Below are 6,974 nucleotides of genomic sequence, written 5' to 3' on the forward strand. Positions count from 1 at the left end.
AGTGAGAAACAGGCCACTGGTTGCCATGTCACTGTGGGGGCTATGTCACAGTGGGCAGCATGTCAGTGGTGGCCAGGTCACTATGGGGGCCATGTCACTGTGGGTAGCAGGTCAGTAGTGGCCAGGTCACTGTGGGGCTATGTCACAGTGGTCAGCGGATCAGTGGTGGCCATGTCACTGTGGGGACCATGTCACAGTGTGCAGCAGGTCAGTTGTGGCCATGTCACTATGGGTCCATGTCACAGTGGGCAGCAGGTCAGTGGTGGCCATGTCACTATGGGGGCTATGTCACATTGGGCAGCAGGTCAGTGGTGGTCATGTCACTGTGAGGTCATGTCACAGTGTGCAGCAGGTCAGTGATGGCCATGTCACAGTGAGTAAAAGGCCACTGGTTGCCATGTCACTGTGGGGGCTATGTCATAGTGGGCAGCAGGTCAGTGCTGGTCATGTCACAATGGGGGCCATGCCACAGTGGGCATCAGATCAGTGGTCGCCATGTCACTGTGGGGACCATGTCACAGTAGGCAGCAGGTCAGTTGTGGCCATGTCACTATGGGGGCCATGTCACAGTGGGCAGCATTTCAGTGGTGGCCATGTCACTATGGGGGCCATGTCACAGTGAGCAACACGCCACTGGTGGCCATGTCACTATGGGGGCCGTGTCACAGTGGGCAACAGGTCAGTGGTGACCATGTCACTGTGGGGGCCACGTCACAGTGGGCAGCAGGTCAGTAGTGGACACGTCACTGTGGGGCCATGTCAAAGTGTGCAGCATTTCAGTGATGGCCATGTCACAGTGAGCAACAGGCCACTGGTTGCCATGTCACTGTGGGGGCTATGTCACAGTGGGCAGCATGTCAGTGGTGCCCATGTCATTATGGGGGCCATGTCACAGTGGTCAGCGGATCAGTGGTGGCCATGTCACTGTGGGGACCATGTCACAGTGGGCAGCAGGTCAGTTGTGGCCATGTCACTATGGGTCCATGTCACGTTGGGCAGAAGGTCAGTGGTGGCCATATCACTGTGAGGTCATGTCACAGTGTGCAGCAGGTCAGTGGTGGCCATGTCACAGTGAGAAACAGGCCACTGGTTGCCATGTCACTGTGGGGGCTATGTCACAGTGGGCAGCAGGTCAGTGGTGGCCATGTCACTATGGAGGCCATAACACAGTGTGCAGCAAGTCAGTAGTGGCCACGTCACTGTGGGGCCATGTCACAGTGTGCAGCAGGTCAGTGATGGCCATGTCACAGTGAGCAACAGGCCACAGGTGGCCATGTCACTGTGGGGGCTATGTCACAGTGGGCAGCACGTCAGTGGTGGCCATGTCACTATGGGGGCCATGTCACAGTGGGCAGCAGGACAGTGGTGGCCATGTCACTATGGGGGCCATGTCACAGTGGGCAGCAGGTCAGTAGTGGCCACGTCACTGTGGGGCTATGTCACAGTGTGCAGCAGGTCAGTGGTTGCCATGTCAAAGTGAGCAACATACCACTGGTTGCCAGGTCACTGTGGGGGCTATGTCACAGTGGGCAGCAGGTCAGTGGTGGCCATGTCACTATGGGGGCCATGTCACAGTGGGCAGCAGGTCGGTGGTGGCCTTGTCACTATGGTGGCCATGTCACAGTGGGCAGCATGTCAGTAGTGGCCATATCACTGTGGGGCCATGTCACAGTGTGCAGCAGGTCAGTGATGGCCATGTCACAGTGAGAAACAGGCCACTGGTTGCCATGTCACTGTGGGGGCTATGTCACAGTGGGCAGCAGGTCAGGGTGGCCATGTCACTATGGGGGCTATGTCACATTGGGCAGCTGGTCAGTGGTGGCCATGTCACTGAGAGGTCATGTCACAGTGTGCAGCAGATCATTGGTGGCCATGTCACAGTGAGCAACAGGCCACTGGTGGCCATGTCACAGTGGGGGCTATGTCACAGTGGGCAACATGTCAGTGGTGGCCATGTCACTATGGGGGCCATGTCACAGTTGGCAGCAGGTCAGTGGTGGCCATGTCACTATGGGGGCCATGTCACAGTGGGCAGCAGGTCAGTGGTGGCCATGTCACTATGGGGGCTATGTCACATTGGGCAGCAGGTCAGTGGTGGCCATGGCACTCTGAGGTCATGTCACAGTGTGTAGCAGGTCAGTGGTGGCCATGTCACAGTGAGAAACAGGCCACTGGTTGCCATGTCACTGTGGGAGCTATGTCACAGTGGGCAGCATGTCAGTTGTGGCCATGTCACTATGGGGGCAATGTCACAGTGGGCAGCAGGTCAGTGGTGGCCATGTCACTGTGAGGTCATGTCACAGTGTGCAGCAGGTCAGTGGTGGCCATGTCACAGTGAGAAACAGGCCACTGGTTGCCATATCACTGTGGGGGCTATGTCACAGTGGGCAGCATGTCAGTGGTGGCCACGTCACTATGGGGGCAATGTCACAGTGGGTAGCAGGTCAATGGTTCCCAGGTCACTGTGGGGCTATGTCACAGTGGTCAGCGGATCAGTGGTGGCCATGTCACTGTGGGGACCATGTCACAGTGGGCAGCAGGTCAGTTGTGCCCATGTCCGTATGGGTCCATATCACAGTGTGCAGCAGGTCAGTGCTGGCCATGTCACTATGGGGGCTATGTCACATTGAGCAGCTGGTCAGTGGTGGCCATGTCACTGTGAGGTCATGTCACACTGTGCAGCATGTCAGTGATGGCCATGTCACAGTGAGCAACAAGCCACTGGTTGCCATGTCACTGTGGGGGCTATGTCACAGTGAGCAGCAGGTCAGTGGTGGCCATGTCACTATGGGGGCAATGTCACTGTGGGCAGCAGGTCAGTAGTGGCCACATCACTGTGGGGCCATGTCAAAGTGTGCAGCATTTCAGTGATGGCCATGTCACAGTGAGCAACAGGCCACTGGTTGCCATGTCACTGTGGGGGCTATATCAGAGTGGGCAGCAGATCAGTGGTGGCCATGTCACTATGGGGGCCATGTCACAGTTGGCAGCAGATCAGTGGTGGCCATGTCACTATGGGGGCCATATCACAGTGGGCAGCAGGTCACTGGTGGCCATATCACAGTGAGCAACAGGCCACTGGTTGCCATGTCACTGTGGGGGCTATGTCACAGTGGGCAGCAGGTCAGTGGTGGCCAGGTCACTATGGGGGCCATGTCACAGTGGGCAGCAGGTCAGTGGTGGCCATGTCACTGTGAGGTCATGTCACAGTGTGCAGCAGGTCAGTGGTGGCTATGTCACAGTGAGAAACAGGCCACTGGTTGCCATGTCACTGTGGGGGCTATGTCACAGTGGGCAGCATGTCAGTGGTGGCCAGGTCACTATGGGGGCCATGTCACTGTGGGTAGCAGGTCAGTAGTGGCCAGGTCACTGTGGGGCTATGTCACAGTGGTCAGCGGATCAGTGGTGGCCATGTCACTGTGGGGACCATGTCACAGTGTGCAGCAGGTCAGTTGTGGCCATGTCACTATGGGTCCATGTCACAGTGGGCAGCAGGTCAGTGGTGGCCATGTCACTATGGGGGCTATGTCACATTGGGCAGCAGGTCAGTGGTGGTCATGTCACTGTGAGGTCATGTCACAGTGTGCAGCAGGTCAGTGATGGCCATGTCACAGTGAGTAAAAGGCCACTGGTTGCCATGTCACTGTGGGGGCTATGTCATAGTGGGCAGCAGGTCAGTGCTGGTCATGTCACAATGGGGGCCATGCCACAGTGGGCATCAGATCAGTGGTCGCCATGTCACTGTGGGGACCATGTCACAGTAGGCAGCAGGTCAGTTGTGGCCATGTCACTATGGGGGCCATGTCACAGTGGGCAGCATTTCAGTGGTGGCCATGTCACTATGGGGGCCATGTCACAGTGAGCAACACGCCACTGGTGGCCATGTCACTATGGGGGCCGTGTCACAGTGGGCAACAGGTCAGTGGTGACCATGTCACTGTGGGGGCCACGTCACAGTGGGCAGCAGGTCAGTAGTGGACACGTCACTGTGGGGCCATGTCAAAGTGTGCAGCATTTCAGTGATGGCCATGTCACAGTGAGCAACAGGCCACTGGTTGCCATGTCACTGTGGGGGCTATGTCACAGTGGGCAGCATGTCAGTGGTGCCCATGTCATTATGGGGGCCATGTCACAGTGGTCAGCGGATCAGTGGTGGCCATGTCACTGTGGGGACCATGTCACAGTGGGCAGCAGGTCAGTTGTGGCCATGTCACTATGGGTCCATGTCACGTTGGGCAGAAGGTCAGTGGTGGCCATATCACTGTGAGGTCATGTCACAGTGTGCAGCAGGTCAGTGGTGGCCATGTCACAGTGAGAAACAGGCCACTGGTTGCCATGTCACTGTGGGGGCTATGTCACAGTGGGCAGCAGGTCAGTGGTGGCCATGTCACTATGGAGGCCATAACACAGTGTGCAGCAAGTCAGTAGTGGCCACGTCACTGTGGGGCCATGTCACAGTGTGCAGCAGGTCAGTGATGGCCATGTCACAGTGAGCAACAGGCCACAGGTGGCCATGTCACTGTGGGGGCTATGTCACAGTGGGCAGCACGTCAGTGGTGGCCATGTCACTATGGGGGCCATGTCACAGTGGGCAGCAGGACAGTGGTGGCCATGTCACTATGGGGGCCATGTCACAGTGGGCAGCAGGTCAGTAGTGGCCACGTCACTGTGGGGCTATGTCACAGTGTGCAGCAGGTCAGTGGTTGCCATGTCAAAGTGAGCAACATACCACTGGTTGCCAGGTCACTGTGGGGGCTATGTCACAGTGGGCAGCAGGTCAGTGGTGGCCATGTCACTATGGGGGCCATGTCACAGTGGGCAGCAGGTCGGTGGTGGCCTTGTCACTATGGTGGCCATGTCACAGTGGGCAGCATGTCAGTAGTGGCCATATCACTGTGGGGCCATGTCACAGTGTGCAGCAGGTCAGTGATGGCCATGTCACAGTGAGAAACAGGCCACTGGTTGCCATGTCACTGTGGGGGCTATGTCACAGTGGGCAGCAGGTCAGGGTGGCCATGTCACTATGGGGGCTATGTCACATTGGGCAGCTGGTCAGTGGTGGCCATGTCACTGAGAGGTCATGTCACAGTGTGCAGCAGATCATTGGTGGCCATGTCACAGTGAGCAACAGGCCACTGGTTGCCATGTCACTGTGGGGGCTATGTCACAGTGGGCAGCAGGTCAATTGTGGCCATGTCACTATGGGGGCTAGATCACAGTGGGCTGCGGTTCAGTGGTGGCCATGTCACTGTGAGGTCATATCACAGTGTGCAGCAGGTCAGTGGTGGCCATGTCACAGTGAGCAACAGGCCACTGGTAGCCCATGTCACAGTGGGAGCTATGTCACAGTGGATAGCATGTCACTGGTGGCCATGTCACTGTGGGTGCCATGTCACCGTGGGCAGCAGGTCAGTGGTGGCCATGTCACTATGGGGGCCATGTCACAGTGTGCAGCAGGTCAGTGATGGCCATGTCACTTTGGGGGCTATGTCACATTGGGCAGCTGGTCAGTGGTGGCCATGTCACTGTGAGGTCATGTCACAGTGTGCAGCAGGTCTGTGAGGTCATGTCACAGTGTGCAGCAGGCCACTGGTTGCCATGTCACTGTGGGGGCTATGTCACAGTGGGCAGCAGGTCAGTGGTGGCCATGTCACTATGGGGGCCATGTCACAGTGGGCAGCAGGTCAGTGCTGGCCATGTCACTGTGAGGTCATGTCACACTGTGCAGCAGGTCAGAGCAGGCCATGTCACAGTGAGCAACAGGCCACTGGTTGCCATGTCACTGTGGGGGCTATGTCACAGTGGGCAACATGTCAGTGGTGGCCATGTCACTATGGGGGCCATGTCACAGTGGCAGCAGGTCAGTAGTGGCCACATCACTGTGGGGCCATGTCACAGTGTACAGCAGGTCAGTGATGGCCATGTCACAGTGAGTAACAGGCCACTGGTTGCCATGTCACTGTGGGGGCTATGTCACAGTGGGCAGCAGGTCAGGGTGGCCATGTCACTGTGGGGGCCATGTCACATTGGGCAGCAGGTCAGTGGTGGTCATGTCACTGTGAGGTCATGTCACAGTGTGCAGCAGGCCACTGGTTGCCATGTCACTGTGGGGGCTATGTCACAGTGGGCAGCAGGTCAGTGGTGGCCATGTCACTATGGGGGCCATGTCACAGTGGGCAGCAGGTCAGTGCTGGCCATGTCACTGTGAGGTCATGTCACACTGTGCAGCAGGTCAGAGCAGGCCATGTCACAGTGAGCAACAGGCCACTGGTGGCCATGTCACAGTGGGGGCTATGTCACAGTGGGCAACATGTCAGTGGTGGCCATGTCACTATGGGGGCCATGTCACAGTGGCAGCAGGTCAGTAGTGGCCACATCACTGTGGGGCCATGTCAAAGTGTGCAGCATTTCAGTGATGGCCATGTCACAGTGAGCAACAGGCCACTGGTTGCCATGTCACTGTGGGGGCTATATCAGAGTGGGCAGCAGATCAGTGGTGGCCATGTCACTATGGGGGCCATGTCACAGTTGGCAGCAGATCAGTGGTGGCCATGTCACTATGGGGGCCATATCACAGTGGGCAGCAGGTCACTGGTGGCCATATCACAGTGAGCAACAGGCCACTGGTTGCCATGTCACTGTGGGGGCTATGTCACAGTGGGCAGCAGGTCAGTGGTGGCCAGGTCACTATGGGGGCCATGTCACAGTGGGCAGCAGGTCAGTGGTGGCCATGTCACTGTGAGGTCATGTCACAGTGTGCAGCAGGTCAGTGGTGGCTATGTCACAGTGAGAAACAGGCCACTGGTTGCCATGTCACTGTGGGGGCTATGTCACAGTGGGCAGCATGTCAGTGGTGGCCAGGTCACTATGGGGGCCATGTCACTGTGGGTAGCAGGTCAGTAGTGGCCAGGTCACTGTGGGGCTATGTCACAGTGGTCAGCGGATCAGTGGTGGCCATGTCACTGTGGGGACCA

The sequence above is a fragment of the Strix aluco genome, unplaced genomic scaffold (genome assembly GCF_031877795.1).
Source record: "Strix aluco isolate bStrAlu1 unplaced genomic scaffold, bStrAlu1.hap1 HAP1_SCAFFOLD_89, whole genome shotgun sequence".
Classification (NCBI taxonomy): Eukaryota; Metazoa; Chordata; class Aves; order Strigiformes; family Strigidae; genus Strix; species Strix aluco.